At 53.4% G+C, this 14,273-nt stretch overlaps 30 non-coding genes across 30 annotated transcripts; 16 read left to right on the top strand and 14 right to left on the bottom strand.

The window, feature by feature from the left end:
• The first annotated feature begins 246 nt into the window (after positions 1-246).
• On the top strand, positions 247-318 carry TRNAE-UUC (transfer RNA glutamic acid (anticodon UUC)). Its single transcript has one exon. It is a non-coding gene; the product is annotated as a tRNA-Glu (tRNA).
• A 343-nt stretch (positions 319-661) lies between these two features.
• On the bottom strand, positions 662-734 carry TRNAT-CGU (transfer RNA threonine (anticodon CGU)). Its single transcript has one exon. It is a non-coding gene; the product is annotated as a tRNA-Thr (tRNA).
• Positions 735-1,145: 411 nt separating this feature from the next.
• On the top strand, positions 1,146-1,217 carry TRNAE-CUC (transfer RNA glutamic acid (anticodon CUC)). Its single transcript has one exon. It is a non-coding gene; the product is annotated as a tRNA-Glu (tRNA).
• Positions 1,218-1,551: 334 nt separating this feature from the next.
• Positions 1,552-1,624, bottom strand: TRNAM-CAU (transfer RNA methionine (anticodon CAU)). Its single transcript has one exon. It is a non-coding gene; the product is annotated as a tRNA-Met (tRNA).
• A 456-nt stretch (positions 1,625-2,080) lies between these two features.
• On the top strand, positions 2,081-2,152 carry TRNAE-UUC (transfer RNA glutamic acid (anticodon UUC)). Its single transcript has one exon. It is a non-coding gene; the product is annotated as a tRNA-Glu (tRNA).
• An 827-nt stretch (positions 2,153-2,979) lies between these two features.
• TRNAE-CUC (transfer RNA glutamic acid (anticodon CUC)) lies at positions 2,980-3,051 on the top strand. Its single transcript has one exon. It is a non-coding gene; the product is annotated as a tRNA-Glu (tRNA).
• A 332-nt stretch (positions 3,052-3,383) lies between these two features.
• TRNAM-CAU (transfer RNA methionine (anticodon CAU)) lies at positions 3,384-3,458 on the bottom strand. Its single transcript has one exon. It is a non-coding gene; the product is annotated as a tRNA-Met (tRNA).
• Positions 3,459-3,914: 456 nt separating this feature from the next.
• TRNAE-UUC (transfer RNA glutamic acid (anticodon UUC)) lies at positions 3,915-3,986 on the top strand. Its single transcript has one exon. It is a non-coding gene; the product is annotated as a tRNA-Glu (tRNA).
• A 339-nt stretch (positions 3,987-4,325) lies between these two features.
• TRNAT-CGU (transfer RNA threonine (anticodon CGU)) lies at positions 4,326-4,398 on the bottom strand. Its single transcript has one exon. It is a non-coding gene; the product is annotated as a tRNA-Thr (tRNA).
• Positions 4,399-4,809: 411 nt separating this feature from the next.
• On the top strand, positions 4,810-4,881 carry TRNAE-CUC (transfer RNA glutamic acid (anticodon CUC)). Its single transcript has one exon. It is a non-coding gene; the product is annotated as a tRNA-Glu (tRNA).
• Positions 4,882-5,215: 334 nt separating this feature from the next.
• On the bottom strand, positions 5,216-5,288 carry TRNAM-CAU (transfer RNA methionine (anticodon CAU)). The gene has a single exon. It is a non-coding gene; the product is annotated as a tRNA-Met (tRNA).
• A 456-nt stretch (positions 5,289-5,744) lies between these two features.
• TRNAE-UUC (transfer RNA glutamic acid (anticodon UUC)) lies at positions 5,745-5,816 on the top strand. The gene has a single exon. It is a non-coding gene; the product is annotated as a tRNA-Glu (tRNA).
• A 343-nt stretch (positions 5,817-6,159) lies between these two features.
• On the bottom strand, positions 6,160-6,232 carry TRNAT-CGU (transfer RNA threonine (anticodon CGU)). The gene has a single exon. It is a non-coding gene; the product is annotated as a tRNA-Thr (tRNA).
• A 411-nt stretch (positions 6,233-6,643) lies between these two features.
• Positions 6,644-6,715, top strand: TRNAE-CUC (transfer RNA glutamic acid (anticodon CUC)). Its single transcript has one exon. It is a non-coding gene; the product is annotated as a tRNA-Glu (tRNA).
• A 334-nt stretch (positions 6,716-7,049) lies between these two features.
• On the bottom strand, positions 7,050-7,122 carry TRNAM-CAU (transfer RNA methionine (anticodon CAU)). Its single transcript has one exon. It is a non-coding gene; the product is annotated as a tRNA-Met (tRNA).
• Positions 7,123-7,578: 456 nt separating this feature from the next.
• Positions 7,579-7,650, top strand: TRNAE-UUC (transfer RNA glutamic acid (anticodon UUC)). The gene has a single exon. It is a non-coding gene; the product is annotated as a tRNA-Glu (tRNA).
• Positions 7,651-7,993: 343 nt separating this feature from the next.
• On the bottom strand, positions 7,994-8,066 carry TRNAM-CAU (transfer RNA methionine (anticodon CAU)). Its single transcript has one exon. It is a non-coding gene; the product is annotated as a tRNA-Met (tRNA).
• Positions 8,067-8,477: 411 nt separating this feature from the next.
• Positions 8,478-8,549, top strand: TRNAE-CUC (transfer RNA glutamic acid (anticodon CUC)). Its single transcript has one exon. It is a non-coding gene; the product is annotated as a tRNA-Glu (tRNA).
• Positions 8,550-8,883: 334 nt separating this feature from the next.
• TRNAM-CAU (transfer RNA methionine (anticodon CAU)) lies at positions 8,884-8,956 on the bottom strand. Its single transcript has one exon. It is a non-coding gene; the product is annotated as a tRNA-Met (tRNA).
• A 455-nt stretch (positions 8,957-9,411) lies between these two features.
• TRNAE-UUC (transfer RNA glutamic acid (anticodon UUC)) lies at positions 9,412-9,483 on the top strand. Its single transcript has one exon. It is a non-coding gene; the product is annotated as a tRNA-Glu (tRNA).
• Positions 9,484-9,826: 343 nt separating this feature from the next.
• Positions 9,827-9,899, bottom strand: TRNAM-CAU (transfer RNA methionine (anticodon CAU)). The gene has a single exon. It is a non-coding gene; the product is annotated as a tRNA-Met (tRNA).
• A 411-nt stretch (positions 9,900-10,310) lies between these two features.
• TRNAE-CUC (transfer RNA glutamic acid (anticodon CUC)) lies at positions 10,311-10,382 on the top strand. Its single transcript has one exon. It is a non-coding gene; the product is annotated as a tRNA-Glu (tRNA).
• A 334-nt stretch (positions 10,383-10,716) lies between these two features.
• TRNAM-CAU (transfer RNA methionine (anticodon CAU)) lies at positions 10,717-10,789 on the bottom strand. The gene has a single exon. It is a non-coding gene; the product is annotated as a tRNA-Met (tRNA).
• A 456-nt stretch (positions 10,790-11,245) lies between these two features.
• On the top strand, positions 11,246-11,317 carry TRNAE-UUC (transfer RNA glutamic acid (anticodon UUC)). Its single transcript has one exon. It is a non-coding gene; the product is annotated as a tRNA-Glu (tRNA).
• Positions 11,318-11,660: 343 nt separating this feature from the next.
• TRNAM-CAU (transfer RNA methionine (anticodon CAU)) lies at positions 11,661-11,733 on the bottom strand. Its single transcript has one exon. It is a non-coding gene; the product is annotated as a tRNA-Met (tRNA).
• Positions 11,734-12,189: 456 nt separating this feature from the next.
• On the top strand, positions 12,190-12,261 carry TRNAE-UUC (transfer RNA glutamic acid (anticodon UUC)). The gene has a single exon. It is a non-coding gene; the product is annotated as a tRNA-Glu (tRNA).
• Positions 12,262-12,604: 343 nt separating this feature from the next.
• TRNAT-CGU (transfer RNA threonine (anticodon CGU)) lies at positions 12,605-12,677 on the bottom strand. Its single transcript has one exon. It is a non-coding gene; the product is annotated as a tRNA-Thr (tRNA).
• A 411-nt stretch (positions 12,678-13,088) lies between these two features.
• Positions 13,089-13,160, top strand: TRNAE-CUC (transfer RNA glutamic acid (anticodon CUC)). Its single transcript has one exon. It is a non-coding gene; the product is annotated as a tRNA-Glu (tRNA).
• A 334-nt stretch (positions 13,161-13,494) lies between these two features.
• Positions 13,495-13,567, bottom strand: TRNAM-CAU (transfer RNA methionine (anticodon CAU)). The gene has a single exon. It is a non-coding gene; the product is annotated as a tRNA-Met (tRNA).
• Positions 13,568-14,023: 456 nt separating this feature from the next.
• TRNAE-UUC (transfer RNA glutamic acid (anticodon UUC)) lies at positions 14,024-14,095 on the top strand. The gene has a single exon. It is a non-coding gene; the product is annotated as a tRNA-Glu (tRNA).
• The last annotated feature ends 178 nt before the right edge of the window (positions 14,096-14,273 follow it).

Here is a 14,273-nt window from a genome sequence, read left to right as displayed (position 1 = left end):
GCACCGCCCTGGTCGCTCCAGGGAGCTCTTTTGCGTATAAGACAAAAACAGCCATATCTGGGCAACGGAGGCACCCCTTCAGCAGGAGAAAACGCTGTTTGACTCAGGCGACCCTAACCTATCTGTCGGCGGGGCTGGGTTGATATGCCGGGTTCTGGTGACAGGCTCCCTCTAAGCGTGACGTAAAAGTAGAGTACTCAAAGCCAGGAAACTTTTTCGATAACTAGCTCAGCCTCACACCACAGTTCCCATATGGTCTAGCGGTTAGGATTCCTGGTTTTCACCCAGGCGGCCCGGGTTCGACTCCCGGTATGGGAATGAGCTTTTTTCTAAACTTGCACCAATCCTGAAACCGCATTGCGGCGTTAAAGCATTTGGGTCGGAGATGCTGTCGGCGGGCGGCCACAAACGCCCAAGACCGCTTTTAGCTCTTCCTTCCTTCGGCACAACACCCCAGTTTGGCTTCATAGATCAAAACGTTCCCAAAGTTCCCATCTCTCCCTTCTAACTCCAAGGTGTCCAGGGAAGGGACTCAAAGACCTCCTGTATCCCCTCTGTCAGCTTGGCTCCCCTTACCGTTTCATCGTTAACGTTTGGGTCCGCAGTGGCGACGGACTGTGGCTTTCGGGGCAAGAGGGATAGAAAAAGCTTGCGACAATTTTGCCCCGTGTCAGGATTGAACTCACGACCTTCAGATTACGAGACTGACACGCTACCTACTGCGCTAACGAGGCGACCGGAGGTGAACCTGTCAGCAGAACCCAGGGCATTGACTCCACCCCCGCTGAAAGATAGTTTATGGTCACCTGAATCAAACAGTGCATCCCCCTTGTGACTGGGTGCCTCCCTTGCCGAGATATGGCTGTTTTTGTCAAGATGGAAATGAGCTCTTTGGAGGAATGAGCTCCCTGGTCGCTCCAGGGAGCTCTTTTGCGTATCGACAAAAACAGCCATATCTGGGCAACGGAGGCACCTCTTCAGCAGGGAAAAACGCTGTTTGATTCAGGCGACCTTAACCTATCTGTCGGCGGGGCTGGGTTGATATGCCGGGATCTGGTGACAGGCTCGCTCTGAGCGTGACGTAAAAGTAGAGTACTCAAAGCCAGAAAACTTTTTCGATTACTAGCTCAGCCCCACCCCATGGTTCCCATATGGTCTAGTGGTTAGGATTCCTGGTTCTCACCCAGGCGGCCCGGGTTTGACTCCCGGTATGGGAATGAGCCTTTTTCTAGACTTACACCAATCCAGAAACCGCGTTGCAGCGTTAAAGTCTTTGGGTCGGACCTGCTGTCGGCGGGCGGCCGCAAACGCCAAAGACCGCTTTTAGCCCTTCCTTCCTTCGGCAAAAGACCCCAGTATGGCTTCATAGCTCAAAACGTTCTCATCTCTCCCTTCCAACTCCAAGGTGTCCAGGGAAGGGACTCAAAGACCCCCTGTATCCCCTCTGTCAGCTTGGCTCCCCTTAGTGTTTCATCGGTAACGTTTGGGTCCGCAGTGGCGAAGGACTGTGGTTATCGGGGCAAGAGGGAGAGAAAAATCTCGTGACAAAAGTGCCGCGTGCGAGGATCGAACTCACGACCTTCAGATTATGAGACTGACACGCTACCTACTGCGCTAACGAGGCAACCGGAAGCGAGACTGTCAGCAGAACCCAGAGCATCGACTCGGCGCCGCTGAAAGATAGGTTAGGGTCAACTGAGGGTCACCTGATTCAAACGGCGTTTCCCCGTTGTGACTGGGTGCCTCTCTTGCCGAGATATGGCTGTTTTTCTCAATATGGAAATGAGCTCTTTGGCGGAATGAGGGCGTTGCCGCTCAACACTTTGGAGCAACGGCACCGCCCTGGTCGCTCCAGGGAGCTCTTTTGCGTATAAGACAAAAACAGCCATATCTGGGCAACGGAGGCACCCCTTCAGCAGGAGAAAACGCTGTTTGACTCAGGCGACCCTAACCTATCTGTCGGCGGGGCTGGGTTGATATGCCGGGTTCTGGTGACAGGCTCCCTCTAAGCGTGACGTAAAAGTAGAGTACTCAAAGCCAGGAAACTTTTTCGATAACTAGCTCAGCCTCACACCACAGTTCCCATATGGTCTAGTGGTTAGGATTCCTGGTTTTCACCCAGGCGGCCCGGGTTCGACTCCTGGTATGGGAATGAGCTTTTTTCTAAACTTGCACCAATCCTGAAACCGCATTGCGGTGTTAAAGCATTTGGGTCGGAGATGCTGTCGGCGGGCGGCCACAAACGCCCAAGACCGCTTTTAGCTCTTCCCTCCTTCGGCACAACACCCCAGTTTGGCTTCATAGATCAAAACGTTCCCAAAGTTCCCATCTCTCCCTTCTAACTCCAAGGTGTCCAGGGAAGGGACTCAAAGACCTCCTGTATCCCCTCTGTCAGCTTGGCTCCCCTTACCGTTTCATCGTTAACGTTTGGGTCCGCAGTGGCGACGGACTGTGGCTTTCGGGGCAAGAGGGATAGAAAAAGCTTGCGACAATTTTGCCCTGTGTCAGGATTGAACTCACGACCTTCAGATTACGAGACAAACACGCTACCTACTGCGCTAACGAGGCGACCGGAGGTGAACCTGTCAGCAGAACCCAGGGCATTGACTCCACCCCCGCTGAAAGATAGTTTATGGTCACCTGAATCAAACAGTGCATCCCCCTTGTGACTGGGTGCCTCCCTTGCCGAGATATGGCTGTTTTTGTCAAGATGGAAATGAGCTCTTTGGAGGAATGAGCTCCCTGGTCGCTCCAGGGAGCTCTTTTGCGTATCGACAAAAACAGCCATATCTGGGCAACGGAGGCACCTCTTCAGCAGGGAAAAACGCTGTTTGATTCAGGCGACCTTAACCTATCTGTCGGCGGGGCTGGGTTGATATGCCGGGATCTGGTGACAGGCTCGCTCTGAGCGTGACGTAAAAGTAGAGTACTCAAAGCCAGAAAACTTTTTCGATTACTAGCTCAGCCCCACACCATGGTTCCCATATGGTCTAGCGGTTAGGATTCCTGGTTCTCACCCAGGCGGCCCGGGTTCGACTCCCGGTATGGGAATGAGCCTTTTTCTAGACTTACACCAATCCAGAAACCGCGTTGCAGCGTTAAAGTCTTTGGGTCGGACCTGCTGTCGGCGGGCGGCCGCAAACGCCAAAGACCGCTTTTAGCCCTTCCTTCCTTCGGCACAAGACCCCAGTATGGCTTCATAGCTCAAAACGTTCTCATCTCTCCCTTCCAACTCCAAGGTGTCCAGGGAAGGGACTCAAAGACCCCCTGTATCCCCTCTGTCAGCTTGGCTCCCCTTAGTGTTTCATCGGTAACGTTTGGGTCCGCAGTGGCGAAGGACTGTGGTTATCGGGGCAAGAGGGAGAGAAAAATCTCGTGACAAAAGGTCCCCGTGTGAGGATCGAACTCACGACCTTCAGATTATGAGACTGACGCGCTACCTACTGCGCTAACGAGGCATCCGGAAGCGAGTCTGTCAGCAGAACCCAGAGCATCGACTCGGCGCCGCTGAAAGATAGGTTAGGGTCAACTGAGGGTCACCTGAATCAAACGGCGTTTCCCCGTTGTGACTGGGTGCCTCTCTTGCCGAGATATGGCTGTTTTTCTCAATATGGAAATGAGCTCTTTGGCGGAATGAGGGCGTTGCCGCTCAACACTTTGGAGCAACGGCACCGCCCTGGTCGCTCCAGGGAGCTCTTTTGCGTATAAGACAAAAACAGCCATATCTGGGCAACGGAGGCATCCCTTCAGCAGGAGAAAACGCTGTTTGACTCAGGCGACCCTAACCTATCTGTCGGCGGGGCTGGGTTGATATGCCGGGTTCTGGTGACAGGCTCCCTCTAAGCGTGACGTAAAAGTAGAGTACTCAAAGCCAGGAAACTTTTTCGATAACTAGCTCAGCCTCACACCACAGTTCCCATATGGTCTAGCGGTTAGGATTCCTGGTTTTCACCCAGGCGGCCCGGGTTCGACTCCCGGTATGGGAATGAGCTTTTTTCTAAACTTGCACCAATCCTGAATCCGCATTGCGGCGTTAAAGCATTTGGGTCGGAGATGCTGTCGACGGGCGGCCACAAACGCCCAAGACCGCTTTTAGCTCTTCCTTCGGCACAACACCCCAGTTTGGCTTCATAGATCAAAACGTTGCCAAAGTTCCCATCTCTCCCTTCTAACTCCAAGGTGTCCAGGGAAGGGACTCAAAGACCTCCTGTATCCCCTCTGTCAGCTTGGCTCCCCTTACCGTTTCATCGTTAACGTTTGGGTCCGCAGTGGCGACGGACTGTGGCTTTCGGGGCAAGAGGGATAGAAAAAGCTTGCGACAATTTTGCCCCGTGTCAGGATTGAACTCACGACCTTCAGATTACGAGACTGACACGCTACCTACTGCGCTAACGAGGCGACCGGAGGTGAACCTGTCAGCAGAACCCAGGGCATTGACTCCACCACCGCTGAAAGATAGGTTATGGTCACCTGAATCAAACAGTGCATCCCCCTTGTGACTGGGTGCCTCCCTTGCCGAGATATGGCTGTTTTTGTCAAGATGGAAATGAGCTCTTTGGAGGAATGAACTCCCTGGTCGCTCCAGGGAGCTCTTTTGCGTATCGACAAAAACAGCCATATCTGGGCAACGGAGGCACCTCTTCAGCAGGGAAAAACGCTGTTTGATTCAAGCGACCTTAACCTATCTGTCGGCGGGGCTGGGTTGATATGCCGGGATCTGGTGACAGGCTCGCTCTGAGCGTGACGTAAAAGTAGAGTACTCAAAGCCAGAAAACTTTTTCGATTACTAGCTCAGCCCCACCCCATGGTTCCCATATGGTCTAGCGGTTAGGATTCCTGGTTCTCACCCAGGCGGCCCGGGTTCGACTCCCGGTATGGGAATGAGCCTTTTTCTAGACTTACACCAATCCAGAAACCGCGTTGCAGCGTTAAAGTCTTTGGGTCGGACCTGCTGTCGGCGGGCGGCCGCAAACGCCAAAGACCGCTTTTAGCCCTTCCTTCCTTCGGCACAAGACCCCAGTATGGCTTCATAGCTCAAAACGTTCTCATCTCTCCCTTCCAACTCCAAGGTGTCCAGGGAAGGGACTCAAAGACCCCCTGTATCCCCTCTGTCAGCTTGGCTCCCCTTAGTGTTTCATCGGTAACGTTTGGGTCCGCAGTGGCGAAGGACTGTGGTTATCGGGGCAAGAGGGAGAGAAAAATCTCGTGACAAAAGTGCCGCGTGTGAGGATCGAACTCACGACCTTCAGATTATGAGACTGCCGCGCTACCTACTGCGCTAACGAGGCAACCGGAAGCGAGACTGTCAGCAGAACCCAGAGCATCGACTCGGCGCCGCTGAAAGATAGGTTAGGGTCAACTGAGGGTCACCTGAATCAAACGGCGTTTCCCCGTTGTGACTGGGTGCCTCTCTTGCCGAGATATGGCTGTTTTTCTCAATATGGAAATGAGCTCTTTGGCGGAATGAGGGCATTGCCGCTCAACACTTTGGAGCAACGGCACCGCCCTGGTCGCTCCAGGGAGCTCTTTTGCGTATAAGACAAAAACAGCCATATCTGGGCAACGGAGGCACCCCTTCAGCAGGAGAAAACGCTGTTTGACTCAGGCGACCCTAACCTATCTGTCGGCGGGGCTGGGTTGATATGCCGGGTTCTGGTGACAGGCTCCCTCTAAGCGTGACGTAAAAGTAGAGTACTCAAAGCCAGGAAACTTTTTCGATAACTAGCTCAGCCTCACACCACAGTTCCCATATGGTCTAGCGGTTAGGATTCCTGGTTTTCACCCAGGCGGCCCGGGTTCAACTCCCGGTATGGGAAAGAGCTTTTTTCTAAACTTGCACCAATCCTGAAACCGCATTGCGGCGTTAAAGCATTTGGGTCGGAGATGCTGTCGGCGGGCGGCCACAAACGCCCAAGACCGCTTTTAGCTCTTCCTTCCTTCGGCACAACACCCCAGTTTGGCTTCATAGATCAAAACGTTCCCAAAGTTCCCATCTCTCCCTTCTAACTCCAAGGTGTCCAGGGAAGGGACTCAAAGACCTCCTGTATCCCCTCTGTCAGCTTGGCTCCCCTTACCGTTTCATCGTTAACGTTTGGGTCCGCAGTGGCGACGGACTGTGGCTTTCGGGGCAAGAGGGATAGAAAAAGCTTGCGACAATTTTGCCCCGTGTCAGGATTGAACTCACGACCTTCAGATTACGAGACTGACACGCTACCTACTGCGCTAACGAGGCGACCGGAGGTGAACCTGTCAGCAGAACCCAGGGCATTGACTCCACCACCGCTGAAAGATAGGTTATGGTCACCTGAATCAAACAGTGCATCCCCCTTGTGACTGGGTGCCTCCCTTGCCGAGATATGGCTGTTTTTGTCAAGATGGAAATGAGCTCTTTGGAGGAATGAGCTCCCTGGTCGCTCCAGGGAGCTCTTTTGCGTATCGACAAAAACAGCCATATCTGGGCAACGGAGGCACCTCTTCAGCAGGGAAAAACGCTGTTTGATTCAGGCGACCTTAACCTATCTGTCGGCGGGGCTGGGTTGATATGCCGGGATCTGGTGACAGGCTCGCTCTGAGCGTGACGTAAAAGTAGAGTACTCAAAGCCAGAAAACTTTTTCGATTACTAGCTCAGCCCCACACCATGGTTCCCATATGGTCTAGCGGTTAGGATTCCTGGTTCTCACCCAGGCGGCCTGGGTTCGACTCCCGGTATGGGAATGAGCCTTTTTCTAGACTTACACCAATCCAGAAACCGCGTTGCAGCGTTAAAGTCTTTGGGTCGGACCTGCTGTCGGCGGGCGGCCGCAAACGCCAAAGACCGCTTTTAGCCCTTCCTTCCTTCGGCACAAGACCCCAGTATTGCTTCATAGCTCAAAACGTTCTCATCTCTCCCTTCCAACTCCAAGGTGTCCAGGGAAGGGACTCAAAGACCCCCTGTATCCCCTCTGTCAGCTTGGCTCCCCTTAGTGTTTCATCGGTAACGTTTGGGTCCGCAGTGGCGAAGGACTGTGGTTATCGGGGCAAGAGGGAGAGAAAAATCTCGTGACAAAAGTGCCCCGTGTGAGGATCGAACTCACGACCTTCAGATTATGAGACTGACGCGCTACCTACAGCGCTAACGAGGCAACCGGAAGCGAGTCTGTCAGCAGAACCCAGAGCATCGACTCGGCGCCGCTGAAAGATAGGTTAGGGTCAACTGAGGGTCACCTGAATCAAACGGCGTTTCCCCGTTGTGACTGGGTGCCTCTCTTGCCGAGATATGGCTGTTTTTCTCAATATGGAAATGAGCTCTTTGGCGGAATGAGGGCGTTGCCGCTCAACACTTTGGAGCAACAGCACCGCCCTGGTCGCTCCAGGGAGCTCTTTTGCGTATAAGACAAAAACAGCCATATCTGGGCAACGGAGGCACCCCTTCAGCAGGAGAAAACGCTGTTTGACTCAGGCGACCCTAACCTATCTGTCGGCGGGGCTGGGTTGATATGCCGGGTTCTGGTGACAGGCTCCCTCTAAGCGTGACGTAAAAGTAGAGTACTCAAAGCCAGGAAACTTTTTCGATAACTAGCTCAGCCTCACACCACAGTTCCCATATGGTCTAGCGGTTAGGATTCCTGGTTTTCACCCAGGCGGCCTGGGTTCGACTCCCGGTATGGGAATGAGCTTTTTTCTAAACTTGCACCAATCCTGAAACCGCATTGCGGCGTTAAAGCACTTGGGTCGGAGATGCTGTCGGCGAGTGGCCACAAACGCCCAAGACCGCTTTTAGCTCTTCCTTCCTTCGGCACAACACCCCAGTTTGGCTTCATAGATCAAAACGTTCCCAAAGTTCCCATCTCTCCCTTCTAACTCCAAGGTGTCCAGGGAATTGACTCAAAGACCTCCTGTATCCCCTCTGTCAGCTTGGCTCCCCTTACCGTTTCATCGTTAACGTTTGGGTCCGCAGTGGCGACGGACTGTGGCTTTCGGGGCAAGAGGGATAGAAAAAGCTTGCGACAAATTTGCCCCGTGTGAGTATCAAACTTACGACCTTCAGATTATGAGACTGACACGCTACCTACTGCGCTAACGAGGCGACCGGAGGTGAGCCTGTCACCAGAACCCAGGGCATTGACTCCACCCCCGCTGAAAGATAGGTTATGGTCACCTGAATCAAACAGTGCATCCCCCTTGTGACTGGGTGCCTCCCTTGCCGAGATATGGCTGTTTTTGTCAAGATGGAAATGAGCTCTTTGGAGGAATGAGCTCCCTGGTCGCTCCAGGGAGCTCTTTTGCGTATCGACAAAAACAGCCATATCTGGGCAACGGAGGCACCTCTTCAGCAGGGAAAAACGCTGTTTGATTCAGGCGACCTTAACCTATCTGTCGGCGGGGCTGGGTTGATATGCCGGGATCTGGTGACAGGCTCGCTCTGAGCGTGACGTAAAAGTAGAGTACTCAAAGCCAGAAAACTTTTTCGATTACTAGCTCAGCCCCACCCCATGGTTCCCATATGGTCTAGAGGTTAGGATTCCTGGTTCTCACCCAGGCGGCCCGGGTTCGACTCCCGGTATGGGAATGAGCCTTTTTCTAGACTTACACCAATCCAGAAACCGCGTTGCAGCGTTAAAGTCTTTGGGTCGGACCTGCTGTCGGCGGGCGGCCGCAAACGCCAAAGACCGCTTTTAGCCCTTCCTTCCTTCGGCACAAGACCCCAGTATGGCTTCATAGCTCAAAACGTTCTCATCTCTCCCTTCCAACTCCAAGGTGTCCAGGGAAGGGACTCAAAGACCCCCTGTATCCCCTCTGTCAGCTTGGCTCCCCTTAGTGTTTCATCGGTAACGTTTGGGTCCGCAGTGGCGAAGGACTGTGGTTATCGGGGCAAGAGGGAGAGAAAAATCTCGTGACAAAAGTGCCCCGTTTGAGGATCGAACTCACGACCTTCAGATTATGAAACTGACGCGCTACCTACTGCGCTAACGAGGCAACCGGAAGCGAGTCTGTCAGCAGAACCCAGAGCATCGACTCGGCGCCGTGAAAGATAGGTTTGGGTCAACTGAGGGTCACCTGAATCAAACGGCGTTTCCCCGTTGTGACTGGGTGCCTCTCTTGCCGAGATATGGCTGTTTTTCTCAATATGGAAATGAGCTCTTTGGCGGAATGAGGGCGTTGCCGCTCAACACTTTGGAGCAACAGCACCGCCCTGGTCGCTCCAGGGAGCTCTTTTGCGTATAAGACAAAAACAGCCATATCTGGGCAACGGAGGCACCCCTTCAGCAGGAGAAAACGCTGTTTGACTCAGGCGACCCTAACCTATCTGTCGGCGGGGCTGGGTTGATATGCCGGGTTATGGTGACAGGCTCCCTCTAAGCGTGACGTAAAAGTAGAGTACTCAAAGCCAGGAAACTTTTTCGATAACTAGCTCAGCCTCACACCACAGTTCCTATATGGTCTAGCGGTTAGGATTCCTGGTTTTCACCCAGGCGGCCTGGGTTCGACTCCCGGTATGGGAATGAGCTTTTTTCTAAACTTGCACCAATCCTGAAACCGCATTGCGGCGTTAAAGCACTTGGGTCGGAGATGCTGTCGGCGGGCGGCCACAAACGCCCAAGACCGCTTTTAGCTCTTCCTTCCTTCGGCACAACACCCCAGTTTGGCTTCATAGATCAAAACGTTCCCAAAGTTCCCATCTCTCCCTTCTAACTCCAAGGTGTCCAGGGAAGGGACTCAAAGACCTCCTGTATCCCCTCTGTCAGCTTGGCTCCCCTTACCGTTTCATCGTTAACGTTTGGGTCCGCAGTGGCGACGGACTGTGGCTTTCGGGGCAAGAGGGATAGAAAAAGCTTGCGACAATTTTGCCCCGTGTGAGGATTGAACTCACGACCTTCAGATTATGAGACTGACACGCTACCTACTGCGCTAACGAGGCGACCGGAGGTGAACCTGTCAGCAGAACCCAGGGCATTGACTCCACCACCGCTGAAAGATAGGTTATGGTCACCTGAATCAAACAGTGCATCCCCCTTGTGACTGGGTGCCTCCCTTGCCGAGATATGGCTGTTTTTGTCAAGATGGAAATGAGCTCTTTGGAGGAATGAGCTCCCTGGTCGCTCCAGGGAGCTCTTTTGCGTATCGACAAAAACAGCCATATCTGGGCAACGGAGGCACCTCTTCAGCAGGGAAAAACGCTGTTTGATTCAGGCGACCTTAACCTATCTGTCGGCGGGGCTGGGTTGATATGCCGGGATCTGGTGACAGGCTCGCTCTGAGCGTGACGTAAAAGTAGAGTACTCAAAGCCAGAAAACTTTTTCGATTACTAGCTCAGCCCCACCCCATGGTACCCATATGGTCTAGCGGTTAGGATTCCTGGTTCTCACCCAGGCGGCCCGGGTTCGACTCCCGGTATGGGAATGAGCCTTTTTCTAGACTTACACCAATCCAGAAACCGCGTTGCAGCGTTAAAGTCTTTGGGTCGGACCTGCTGTCGGCGGGCGGCCGCAAACGCCAAAGACCGCTTTTAGCCCTTCCTTCCTTCGGCACAAGACCCCAGTATGGCTTCATAGCTCAAAACGTTCTCATCTCTCCCTTCCAACTCCAAGGTGTCCAGGGAAGGGTCTCAAAGACCCCCTGTATCCCCTCTGTCAGCTTGGCTCCCCTTAGTGTTTCATCGGTAACGTTTGGGTCCGCAGTGGCGAAGGACTGTGGTTATCGGGGCAAGAGGGAGAGAAAAATCTCGTAACAAAAGTGCCGCGTGTGAAGATCGAACTCACGACCTTCAGATTATGAGACTGACGCGCTACCTACTGCGCTAACGAGGCAACCGGAAGCGAGACTGTCAGCAGAACCCAGAGCATCGACTCGGCGCCGCTGAAAGATAGGTTAGGGTCAACTGAGGGTCACCTGAATCAAACGGCGTTTCCCCGTTGTGACTGGGTGCCTCTCTTGCCGAGATATGGCTGTTTTTCTCAATATGGAAATGAGTTCTTTGGCGGAATGAGGGCGTTGCCGCTCAACACTTTGGAGCAACGGCACCGCCCTGGTCGCTCCAGGGAGCTCTTTTGCGTATAAGACAAAAACAGCCATATCTGGGCAACGGAGGCACCCCTTCAGCAGGAGAAAACGCTGTTTGACTCAGGCGACCCTAACCTATCTGTCGGCGGGGCTGGGTTGATATGCCGGGTTCTGGTGACAGGCTCCCTCTAAGCGTGACGTAAAAGTAGAGTACTCAAAGCCAGGAAACTTTTTCGATAACTAGCTCAGCCTCACACCACAGTTCCCATATGGTCTAGCGGTTAGGATTCCTGGTTTTCACCCATGCGGCCCGGGTTCGACTCCCGGTATGGGAATGAGCCTTTTTCTAAACTTGCACCAATCCTGAAACCCCATTGCGGCGTTAAAGCATTTGGATCGGAAATGCTGTCGGCGGGCGGCCACAAATGCCCAAGACCGCTTTTAGCTCTTCCTTCCTTCGGCACAACACCCCAGTTTGGCTTCATAGATCAAAACGTTGCCAAAGTTCCCATCTCTCCCTTCTAACTCCAAGGTGTCCAGGGAATTGACTCAAAGACCCCCTGTATCCCCTCTGTCAGCTTGGCTCCCCTTAGTGTTTCATCGGTAACGTTTGGGTCCGCAGTGGCGAAGGACTGTGGTTATCGGGGCAAGAGGGAGAGAAAAATCTCGTGACAAAAGTGCCCCGTGTGAGGATCGAACTCACGACCTTCAGATTATGAGACTGACGCGTTACCTACAGCGCTAACGAGGCAACCGGAAGCGAGTCTGTCAGCAGAACCCAGAGCATCGACTCGGCGCCGCTGAAAGATAGGTTAGGGTCAACTGAGGGTCACCTGAATCAAACGGCGTTTCCCCGTTGTGACTGGGTGCCTCTCTTGCCGAGATATGGCTGTTTTTCTCAATATGGAAATGAGCTCTTTGGCGGAATGAGGGCGTTGCCGCTCAACACTTTGGAGCAACAGCACCGCCCTGGTCGCTCCAGGGAGCTCTTTTGCGTATAAGACAAAAACAGCCATATCTGGGCAACGGAGGCACCCCTTCAGCAGGAGAAAACGCTGTTTGACTCAGGCGACCCTAACCAATCTGTCGGCGGGGCTGGGTTGATATGCCGGGTTATGGTGACAGGCTCCCTCTAAGCGTGACGTAAAAGTAGAGTACTCAAAGCCAGGAAACTTTTTCGATAACTAGCTCAGCCTCACACCACAGTTCCCATATGGTCTAGCGGTTAGGATTCCTGGTTTTCACCCAGGCGGCCCGGGTTCGACTCCCGGTATGGGAATGAGCTTTTTTCTAAACTTGCACCAATCCTGAAACCGCATTGCGGCGTTAAAGCACTTGGGTCGGAGATGCTGTCGGCGGGCGGCCACAAACGCCCAAGACCGCTTTTAGCTCTTCCTTCCTTCGGCACAACACCCCAGTTTGGCTTCATAGATCAAAACGTTCCCAAAGTTCCCATCTCTCCCTTCTAACTCCAAGGTGTCCAGGGAAGGGACTCAAAGACCTCCTGTATCCCCTCTGTCAGCTTGGCTCCCCTTACCGTTTCATCGTTAACGTTTGGGTCCGCAGTGGCGACGGACTGTGGCTTTCGGGGCAAGAGGGATAGAAAAAGCTTGCGACAATTTTGCCCCGTGTGAGGATTGAACTCACGACCTTCAGATTACGAGACTGACACGCTACCTACTGCGCTAACGAGGCGACCGGAGGTGAACCTGTCAGCAGAACCCAGGGCATTGACTCCACCACCGCTGAAAGATAGGTTATGGTCACCTGAATCAAACAGTGCATCCCCCTTGTGACTGGGTGCCTCCCTTGCCGAGATATGGCTGTTTTTGTCAAGATGGAAATGAGCTCTTTGGAGGAATGAGCTCCTTGGTCGCTCCAGGGAGCTCTTTTGCGTATCGACAAAAACAGCCATATCTGGGCAACGGAGGCACCTCTTCAGCAGGGAAAAACGCTGTTTGATTCAGGCGACCTTAACCTATCTGTCGGCGGGGCTGGGTTGATATGCCGGGATCTGGTGACAGGCTCGCTCTGAGCGTGACGTAAAAGTAGAGTACTCAAAGCCAGAAAACTTTTTCGATTACTAGCTCAGCCCCACCCCATGGTTCCCAAATGGTCTAGCGGTTAGGATTCCTGGTTCTCACCCAGGCGGCCCGGGTTCGACTCCCGGTATGGGAATGAGCCTTTTTCTAGACTTACACCAATCCAGAAACCGCGTTGCAGCGTTAAAGTCTTTGGGTCGGACCTGCTGTCGGCGGGCGGCCGCAAACGCCAAAGACCGCTTTTAGCCCTTCCTTCCTTCGGCACAAGACCCCAGTATGGCTTCATAGCTCAAAACGTTCTCATCTCTCCCTTCCAACTCCAAGGTGTCCAGGGAAGGGACTCAAAGACCCCCTGTATCCCCTCTGTCAGCTTGGCTCCCCTTAGTGTTTCATCGGTAACGTTTGGGTCCGCAGTGGCGAAGGACTGTGGTTATCGGGGCAAGAGGGAGAGAAAAATCTCGTGACAAAAGTGCCGCGTGTGAGGATCGAACTCACGACCTTCAGATTATGAGACTGACGCGCTACCTACTGCGCTAACGAGGCAACCGGAAGCGAGACTGTCAGCAGAACCCAGAGCATCGACTCGGCGCCGCTGAAAGATAGGTTAGGGTCAACTGAGGGTCACCTGAATCAAACGGCGTTTCCCCATTGTGACTGGGTGCCTCTCTTGCCGAGATATGGCTGTTTTTCTCAATATGGAAATGAGCTCTTTGGCGGAATGAGGGCGTTGCCGCTCAACACTTTGGAGCAACAGCACCGCCCTGGTCGCTCCAGGGAGCTCTTTTGCGTATAAGACAAAAACAGCCATATCTGGGCAACGGAGGCACCCCTTCAGCAGGAGAAAACGCTGTTTGACTCAGGCGACCCTAACCTATCTGTCGGCGGGGCTGGGTTGATATGCCGGGTTATGGTGACAGGCTCCCTCTAAGCGTGACGTAAAAGTAGAGTACTCAAAGCCAGGAAACTTTTTCGATAACTAGCTCAGCCTCACACCACAGTTCCCATATGGTCTAGCGGTTAGGATTCCTGGTTTTCACCCAGGCGGCCTGGGTTCGACTCCCGGTATGGGAATGAGCTTTTTTCTAAACTTGCACCAATCCTGAAACCGCATTGCGGCGTTAAAGCACTTGGGTCGGAGATGCTGTCGGCGGGCGGCCACAAACGCCCAAGACCGCTTTTAGCTCTTCCTTCCTTCGGCACAACACCCCAGTTTGGCTTCATAGATCAAAACGTTCCCAAAGTTCCCATC

The sequence above is a fragment of the Leptodactylus fuscus genome, chromosome 5 (assembly GCF_031893055.1).
Source record: "Leptodactylus fuscus isolate aLepFus1 chromosome 5, aLepFus1.hap2, whole genome shotgun sequence".
NCBI classification, from domain to species: Eukaryota; Metazoa; Chordata; class Amphibia; order Anura; family Leptodactylidae; genus Leptodactylus; species Leptodactylus fuscus.
This window is presented reverse-complemented; position numbering and strand designations above follow the sequence as displayed.